Here is a 9897-nt window from a genome sequence, read left to right as displayed (position 1 = left end):
CCTCTCCCCAAACTGCGAACGCAAAATCTAGCAGCCAGGCAGAAGGGCTGACCTCCCCAAATTCAATTTGCAAGGTCAACCATGCAAGAACCCAGGCCTAATAGAATTGTCACATCTGCGTCACAGCCATTTACAACGTGCTCTTGCCGGGGCTGAACATGAAAGCAATTATGTGATACATGCTTTGGCAAGAAACTGAGGTCCCCATCAGGGAGAGAGACACTGCCGAGTCAGGTTATTTAAAAAAAAAAAAAAAGAGAGAGAAGAAAAGAAAGAAAAAAACGAAACCACAGAAACGTATTCATTATGAAAATGTGAAAATTTCCACATCCCCAGAAATCACATATGAAGACTTAAGGGCTGGAATCCTTTTGAAAGCTCCATTGTCTTAACAGTATAAATAGCATTCTCTGAAAAAAACCCACAATTTCAATCAAGCTGGAATAATGGGAAGTACCATTCATGGAGTGCTGTCTTTTAAAATTTCATGACACATGAATTGATTCTCCTCCAAATCTAATTAGAGGCTCAGGCATACGAGAGGGTTTGTGACGGCATCAAAGTGACTTGGAAACCATACGTGGTAACTGATTTTTTTTCCACTGGGGTATGATTTTTTTTTTTTAATCAATCTAACACATTCAAGAACTAACCCTCCCGCTACAAAAAAAAAATCACAAAATGAGGTTTTATCAAAAGAAGGGTTCTCTCCTTTCTTGGGGGAGCACTTTCCAAAAGGCTCAGGAGGAAGGTCAGGGCCAGCGTCTGGAGCCGGCCCGCCTGGGCTGGAGTCTGGCCCCGTGCGACCTCGGCCAAGTTCGCTGAACTTGGTGCCTCTTTCCCCATATCTGCAAAATGGGGATAATGATGATTTCGACCTCCCAGGCTCGCAGTCAGGATTATGGCCTTGGAACAGCGCCTGGCACATCATGAGAACCATAGCAACGTTAGCTGTCGTCAGCAGCAGCCAGCCTAAGGCCCAGACAGATGGCTCCCACCCATGAAGCTGTGGTCCTGAGCCCCATCCATGACAGAAGGACAGCTCACCAGACCATCCAGCGGGAGCCACAGCCCTTGGCCACCAGGACAGCCCAGACTGACGAAAAACAAGCTTGTTCGTTGCCTTTGGCAACAGGCACCTGGTTTGGCCGGCAGTGCACAGAGGGGCCCCAGGCGGTCATTATCAAAACTGCAGGCCTACCGTCTGCTTGATGCAGTGTGACATTCACCAGCTCCTTCCAGCCCAGCCTAAGTGGGAAATGAGAACCAGCCGCCCCCTCCTGCAAACTCCTGTCCGCCATCTCCAGTTCCCACCAGTGGTCCTCAAGCATCACTTGTCTGCGGGCGGGACCCCTGCTCCAGGTGACTCACGGACTTCCTTCCTACATGGGACCACTGACTGGGCAGCGTCCTGGCTCTCCCAGGAAACACTGTCAGGAAAGGGGCTATGGATACAAAGGCAGCACACTGCTTAGGCGGGCTGCAGATAGGCTGCCTGGGGTCAAACCCCAGTTCCATCCCCTATTGGCCTAATGGCCTCAGGCAAGTTAACCTCTGTACCTCAACTTCCATTCTCAGGAAACAGGGATCATTAAAGCATCTTCGTGGGACCATTCTGAGGACTGAGTGAGTGCTTCAAGCAAGTGCTTCGATCACCTAAACGTTCAGTGAGGGTTTGTTCTATGAGTGGTTTCTTCTAGTGCCCAGCCCACATGCCAGAATTAACAGAAATTGACTTTATTTTTCCCTAAAATTAACTGAATTTCTTTCATGAACCCCCACACTCCTAAGGACACGAAGCTAATCTCAGTCCCGTGTGGAGCGTCCCCGTCTCCCCCCAGGGTTGTGTACACCTGGGCAGGGGTGTGTCCTGCCCTAGCAGGGATGGAGGGAAAATTTTCTCATCAGCATCTCCTGCCACTGTGGTACCCACCTAGGTGTCTTCCTTGCTCCCTGGATCACCTCTGGCACAACTGAGGATGTTGATGATAACAGATCTCGCAGGGCTGCCTGAGGTCAAATGAATGAAAGGATGTAAAACCCTTAGAATGCCATCCAGCCCATGCCAGGTGATCTGTGTTAGCTGTTAGCACCAAGTGATTTCCAGAGAAGCTGTGAAATCTCCCAATTCTAAATTAGATCCAAATAATAAAATAATTCTGAAAGCCAACCAAGACATATCTGCAGTCGAGATTTGAATCCTTGGCCATTGGTTGGAGACTTCTGTTCCTTATTGTAAAGTTTGCAGTTCACGATAGTCTCATATTACAGATGGGAAAAGTTGAGGCCCTGAGTGGTTGAGAAACTTTCCCAGTGTGACCCAGTTGATCCAGCCAGGACTTGAACCCAGAGAGTCAGCTCCAGAGCCAGCCCTCCTAGGCCTGTGCTTCCCACTTAATGGCTGTCACCATGAGACAAAGCAGGCTTCTACTGTCCCCAGCTTCCCTAGGGCTATGCCTGACCCTCTTCCTGTATTTCCATCACCAGCTTTGGCCCTGCTTTAAAGGAGCCCTACTCCGATCACTACTGCTGCATAATTACTCAAAAATTAGTCACATAGAATAAAACGAATTTCATTATATTTCATGGATTCCAGGGGTCAGGAATTCAGGCAGGGCTCGACTGGGTGATTCTTCTGTTCCATATGGTGTCAGGTGAGGTCATTCAATGACATTCAGCTGGCAGATGGCTGATCTAGAGGGTCAAGTATGGCTCCACACATGTGGCCGGTGCCTTGGCAGGGATGGCTGGAAGGCTGGACACTGCTGGAACTTTGGCCCAGAGCGCCTCCACGTGGCTTCTGCGGCATGGTGACCTCAAGGTCGTCAGACTTCTTCTGTGGTGGTGGACTCCACTGCCACACTGTCTGTGGTACCTCTCTTCGCAGAGGAAATGCAGCTCCCAGAGTGTTACAATTTTACAAGATGGATTTATCCCAGATGGAGTTGCTTCTCCCCAAAAGGTGACCTGCCTTAGTTTAAATCTGGCTGATCCTCCAAATCCAGTTCCCTGTGTTTGTGCAAAGAATTCTCATTTGTGTTCATTACAGGTGAACATTCAGAACCAGGAGAACAAAGTTTTTCACTGAAACTCGATTTAGGAACTCTCCCAGGCAAGATGTGGGCAATTCTTTAATTCTCTAGCCCTCCTAAAACAAGGTCCTCGCTAAACAGATTCATGTCCATCCGCCTGCGTTTGGGGAACCACTGCCACCGGCAGGGCCAGTTCAGCTGCGGACGAGGCAGGACCCTCAGCTCGAAATCTAGCAGCAGCGCTTCTTCCTGACCTCGGATTCTGCCATGTCACTGACACCCCATAACTCTGCTGAGCGGGGGGTGCTGGTGTCATCACAGCCCACCCCCACTGCTCAGAAAGGGTAAGTAACTTCTCTGTGGCCACACAGACAGAGGAAGAGACATAATTCAGATCCAAGCAGTTGGTTCCAGGGTAGGGTTGCCAGATTTAGCAAAACTACAGGGTGCTCAGTTAAGTTTGAATTTCAGATAAACAGTAAATACTTTTTTGCTATAAATATGTCCTGTGTAGTATTTGGGATATACTAACACTGAAGTTATTCACTCCTCTGAAAATCAAATTTAACTGAGCATTCTGTATTTCTATCTGGCAACCCAATTCCAGAGCCCATGCTTTTAACCACTACACCCCCACCACCCTTACAGATGCTATGAGAACATGATACTGAATCCTAATCACGCTGTCCCAGCTCCTGCATCCTGCTGTGCCTGGAGCCAGCCATAAGAGATGGCTTTCTGTCATGGTGCCAGTCCCAATTCAAATGAGCACTTTATTGAAGGCTTCGTCTGTGGCTGGGACCAGGGAGTGGAGATACAGAGAAGAGTTAAAGGCGTTAAGGGAGGAAGATTTCAACCCTCAAGGGCCTGAGTGGGGCCGAGGGGACAGGACTTAACACATAATAAAGGTGCCAAGTGGACTGTGATCACACCTGCTGGGGCCTGCGCCTTTGAGACGGTACGTTTGTTTTCCATTGCTTCATAATAAATTATCACAAACTTAGTGGTTAAAACAACACATATATTACCTCACCATTTTCATTGGCCGAAACTCCAGGCAGTGCTTAGCTGGTTCTCAGCTCAGGGTCTCAACAAGGCTCAATCAAGGGGGAAACTGGGCTGGGTTCTCATCTGGAGGCCCAGTTTGGGGAGGATCACCTTCCAAGCTCCCTCAGATTGTTGGCAGAATTCATTTCCTTGTGGCTGAAGAAGACATGGTTATTTTACCCACACAGCGCCCTCCCGCCAACCTGTCCCCGGCCCAGCACAGGGCGGGGCTGCAGAGGACTAAGATTAGCCAAATGCTAGAGTCCCACAAACTTTTGAAAACAAACCTAAGATTTCAGAGCTTTACCTCGCAGAATTTATGTTATGGAAAAACAGAGCACATTTCTCCCCACCCCACCCCACCCCTTTTCTTAATCTGGAAATTCTAACAGTCACCAGGACTCCCTTGTTTTCCTAGCAACCTAAGGTTTATTGTGTCGGGGTCGGGGCAGGGAGAGAGACACAGGTTAGAGTGTCTCCTAGAGAAAGACAGAACCAGGGAGGAAAAGAGGCAAGTGCTGGCACCTGAAACAAGATGAAAAGAAACAGAGGGGCTGGTTGCTGCCTCTGCTTCTTGAAGCAAAGCCACGAGCAACCCAGCTCCGCCACCTTCAGCCCGGGTGACTGGGCGCAGCCGCTTCAGGTGGTTCCTCTGGTTCGCAGCGGGCCGGGGAGTCATGTGACCCAGGTCTGGCCAGTCAGCATTACCTCCTCTTGGCCACAGTGATTGGTTCAGGCTTGAGCATGTGATCCAAACAGTCCAATGAGCTTCCTCATGCAAACTTGTCGGAACCACAAGGGGAAAAGAATTTCCCCTGGCAGCACCGTGAGGACAGAAGCTGGGAGGTGTAAGTGTTCATCTTGACGTCGTGAGAGGACCTGCCTTCTGAGAATGCGGTCAACACAGAGGAGGGCAGAGCGGATAGGGATTTTTGCTCAGGGTTTAAATAGACTTTATTGTTAGGAGAGGGGGCATTACCAAGCAGGACCTTATAAACGGATATATGCGGATCCAGGATGTCACCAGGGGAAATCGAGGGGTCACAGTTGCAGATGAGGTCACTGTAACTGAAGAACCTGGTCCAGGGGTGTCGAGCCAGGAGTGCAGCAGGCATGCTCAGGTCACAAGATGAGGGAGAGAAAGCTCACTGCACTCCTGCTTCTTGTAGCTCTCCAGGTGTGACTGGACCCACCTGATGGCAGGAGGAAGCACTGGGAGCAGGAGGTGAGCCCAGTGGCAATACCCAAGGTCCTGAGCTGCTCCCACGGTGTCTTAGAATGGACCTGGGCGAGCGCCACCTGGAGCCGATGGGCAGAGCTTGTCAGACCCCTCTGCAGCAGCAGGGTCTGTTGTGGGACACAGTGGTGGCTGGTTGGTGACATGGTGATGTGGGTTGGTAAAAGAATTTACCAGAGATAAAGTCTAAGAATAAAAAGGAGTTTATTAGGGTATGCTGCCATAAAGCATAGTGGGCCACACAGGCAAGAGATGCCCATGCGAGCACCCAGGGCCCATTCTGGGGTCTTTTATAAGGTCGGGTCACAAGGTGCCTGATCGTCTTGTGCACAGGTCTCTGATTGGTTGCAGGTGAGGTAAGAGGTTTAGGGTCTGTGAATGGCCGTGGGGTTTATGATTCTGATAAGTTGGGCTGAAACAAGCCAGCCTGAGCTGTTGTGAAATTAGACATTACCTAGGGCTATTCGTTTGTTAGGGCAAACACACCCGTAAAGAATGTACTTTGTTGAGGGATCACAGGCAGACACCTGAGAGCCCAGGAATATGGGGTCGTTGGACTTTGAAGGACATCAGTTGGCCACATGGAGCAGACTGCAGATAGCTGGCAGTGGGAACCCAAGGTCACCATGTCAAAATGGCACCTCCACGACATCATGGAGTCTCTGGATCTAGCCACACTTGAAGGTAGTCCTAGCACTTGGGTTTTCAAAACTGTGAGCTGATAGTATCTTTTTTTGGCTTGAACCTGTTTGGATTGGGGTTTCTGTTACCTGTAGCCAGGAAAATCCTGAGTCATGATTGAAAAAGGGAAGCAGACTGGCTGAGCAGGTAAACGGCTAGCAAGAATGGTGCAACCAGCAAGCTCAAACCATCCCTTTCACTCTCCCCAAAACCCAGCTTGACTTGCGATTTACTGTTCGAGCCAGGGAGAGAGAGGAGGAGGAAGCACAGGGAGGGCGTCCGGAAATGAAGAAGTTTGGAGATTGTTCCAGAGCATAATGAATTGACTAACAACTGTTTCTCCCCTGGAAGTCATCTAATGAAATTATGAGACCATCCACTTACCGCTGTGACGGCCAGGAGCGCGCTCCAAGATGATCAGCTGTGACAACGAGCTGGCGCTTAGCTCGTAATGTGTTTTAAAAACGGTCTAAACGGGCCTTTACTTATCCGCTTATGACAGCCTTGAAGGTTTGGGGACAAGATGGCAGCAGGCTTTCAGAACGAGTGTGCGCTGATGTAAACGGCCGCTCATCAACGCCCTTCCAGGCTTCCCGGCCGAACCTGACAGGCTCCCCATCGCCTTGGCTGTGTGTCCAACACCGTGTGCTTGATGAACCAGAACCGCACAAACAGTGCTCGGGGTGACGGAGATGAGGGGAGGGAAGGAGAAAGCTGGCAGACTGACTTCTGGAAAAGTCTTCCACCCACCCTGTGCCCAGTCCCCCAGGGCAGACCCTACCACCACCACCCAGGCGAGCAGAAGGAACTGCCCTCACCCAGCACCACCCTCTGACCGCGCTCCTCGGATGTCACTGCTAGGCTCCAATCCTGGGGGGCTTCCTGCTCGCCCTTAGAATACAGTCCCCTCTCTGCACTTGACCTGCCTCTCCCACTCGGCTCTCCTGTCCTCCCATCTTCCCATGGCAGCATCTTCCCTCTCAGTGTCACCTCCTCAGAGAGGCCCCCGGCCATCGTGTCTGGCCAGACATCCTCTCCTTTCCTTTCTGACCATCCGTCTCCCTCCCCGAGACTACACTCCGTGGCAGAAGGAGCTCACTGACCCTGGTGACTGCTGGCCCCAGGGACAGATACGGGGCACATCAGTTAAATGAGTGAGTACCCGGTCCCCAGCTCTGCAGAGCACCCAGGAAAAGCCACTTGATTTGACACAGAAAGTTGTCCCCTAACTGGAAAGTATTCGGGGCCCAGGCTGAGGTGTGTAGCCGTGAGCAGTTGGGCAGGGTCACGTGATCACGGGGAACCGTCCTGCCGGCCTCCCCTGAGTGGCACCATGCTGGAATCACTCAGCTGGGTTAAAGCGGAAACATCCCATGTGTTCACTGCTCTGCTCTTCTGGATTTTGACAGCTGTACAAACTGACTCGCCAGCTACGGGTCAGCAGGACCCAGCACAGCCTGACCCGGCTGGAGAGCAGACCGCCCAGCCTCCTCGCAGCCGAGTGCGGCCGTGAGACAGCTGTGGCCAAGGAGACATGAGCAGAACGGAAGGGCTGCAGCGAGGATGCAGGGAGCCAGGGCCGGCCGCGTGGACCAGACCACCAGCCCCAGGGATGCCCAGCAGCCTGATGCAGGAAACCTGGGTCATCGGGTGAACTTGCAAGGCCAAGCCACCTGCCCCCAGGCCCACCCATTTCTCTCGGGGCTGTCTCAGGAGAAAACCTCTTTCCCGATTGAGCCAGATTTGGGGGTGCTTGTCACGCACGGCAGCTTAGCCTGTACCCTAATGACTACAACTTACCCCCCACAAATCCGAGTGCAACTTTCCCCCTGAAGGCTGGGGCCCAGAGTCCGGCTGTGCTTGGGCCTCAAAGGGAGTCATTCCCGAGACCCTCGCCTGGGCATCTGCAGACCCAAGGGAAGGTCTCCTGCGTCCACCTTCATCCACAATGAAGGGTGGGTTAGAAGGTCAAGGGGACGCCTTCCCCAAGCCTGGATGGGTCCGACCTGCTGCTGGGTGCTGGGGGTACAGACAAGCGGGCTCAGAATGCAGGGAGGGGCACCAGCAGGCAGAGGCCTGCAGCGACAGCGGGCGGTCAGTGCAGGGGAACACCACACAAAAGGAAGGCACAGGTTGGACAAGGATGCAGTGACCCAGACGTGGTGCCCTGGCGTCCCTTAGGAGAGTCTGCACCGGCGAGAAGGAGGGGATGGTCACGGTGAGAGGGAAGGAGCCCCCCAGCCTCGAGGAAGTTCCTGGAGGAAGGAAGGCAAGCCTGGCAAGAGGAACAGCTGCTCAGAGGCCCACAGGCCATGGGAGGCGACCAGGGGCCCAGAACCTGGAGCCCCGGCCAGACTGCACTGCAGGTCCTGATGCCCCCTGGAGCTGCTGCTGGGATGCGTGTGGTGGGAGCTGGAAGGGCAGGAGTGGGGAGGGAGGCACGGTGCAGGCTGCTCAGGAAGAAGGCAGCTGGCCAGCAGGTGCTGGGGTTTTCTGAGTGATGCTTGGGCCAAGGCACTTCACAGGAGAGCCAGCACCATGGGAGTTCAAGTGGCTGTTGTCCCAGACCATCTGTCTCTCATTAATGAAGTTGTCCGGCGTGGCTTATTAGTAAGGACGTGTGGGCTTAGCCGGCCTGGGACGTCTTGCCGGAACTAAAGGGCATCATGATTAAGCCTTAACAACTCCCCAGGCATAGTCAGTATGAAGTGGGTTCTAAGCCCAGGCCAGAGGAGAACCCTGGGAGGGAGGCCCGCACGGCGGTCACACGCGGAGGACGAGCCCAGCCTCGGGGCTGGTCAACAACCAGGGGTCCCGACTGCCTTGTCTTCTAGCTCAGAGCTCACGCCTTCCCGATGCCCACTCCCTCCTTCTTCCTCGCCAACAGCACTCCAGCTGGGTTTGCAAAGCGAGGTCGGCAGAATAGGGTGCCCACGTTCCAGTCCCCGGAACTTGTCAGGTTATTCGGCCACGGGGATTTAAGGCTGCAGGTGGGATTAAGCTTGCTAATCAGTAGATATTAAAGTAGGGGGATTATCCTGGATTATTCCAGTGGGGCCACAGGAGTCACAGAGTCCTTATACGTGGAAGAGGCAGGAGGCAGGAACGGGCCACCAGCCCCGGATGCACGCAGCCTCTAGAAGCTGGAAAAGACGAGGAAGGGCTTCTCCCCTCGAGGCGCCAGAAGGAACACAGCCTGCGGACGCTCTGAGCTCAGCCCAGTGAGGCCGGTGGCAGGCTTCTGACCCCAGAACTGTAAGAAATGCGTGTTATTTTACGTTTGTGGTTATTTGTTCCAGCAGCACCAGGTAACTAACAGAGGCACGCCTCGGAGATACTGCAGGTTCACTACAGACCAGCACATAAAGCGAGTCACACCCCGCCTTTGGTCTCCTAGTGCCTACAAAGGTTTTTCTTACACTCTACTGTAATCTGTCAACTGTGCAGTAGCATTATGTCTAAAAAATCAATGTCCATACCTTAATTTTAAAATATTGCTTAAAAATGCTAAGTATCGTCTGCGCCTCCAGCAAGTCCTTTTGCTGGTAGAGCGTTTGAAATATCGCAAGAATTACCAGAATGTGACACAGCGACCCGAAGTGAGCAAATGGCGCCAACAGGCATCGACACAAACCTTCAACCTGCAAAAAACTCAGTATCTGCGAAGCAATAGAGGGAAGCGCAGTAAATCGAGGTGTGCCTGAACAGGGAGGTCGTGAGCCCAGTTTAAAACTACACACGTCTCTAGACGCCCCCACGGCCAGGGTGGCCCCAAGGCACTGGGTGGGGCTTCCGGAAAAGCCACCGTTTTGCTGATAAAAATGGGACGTGCTGAGGAGGGGCAGGCTTTCTACCTCTCACCAGGCCTTCGTCACCGTCCCTGCCTGGGCCACGGACGGA

General features: G+C 52.6%; 1 long non-coding RNA gene across 1 annotated transcript; it reads right to left on the bottom strand.

Moving 5' to 3' along the window:
• Positions 1-2589: 2589 nt before the first annotated feature.
• On the bottom strand, positions 2590-5405 carry LOC116149980 (uncharacterized). The gene is made up of 3 exons (XR_004133584.2): positions 4605-5405; positions 4066-4235; positions 2590-3009 (listed from the first exon to the last, which is right to left on the bottom strand). It is a non-coding gene; the product is annotated as an uncharacterized LOC116149980 (long non-coding RNA).
• Positions 5406-9897: the final 4492 nt, after the last annotated feature.

This window comes from Camelus dromedarius, chromosome 31 (assembly GCF_036321535.1).
Source record: "Camelus dromedarius isolate mCamDro1 chromosome 31, mCamDro1.pat, whole genome shotgun sequence".
NCBI lineage: Eukaryota > Metazoa > Chordata > Mammalia > Artiodactyla > Camelidae > Camelus > Camelus dromedarius.
This window is presented reverse-complemented; position numbering and strand designations above follow the sequence as displayed.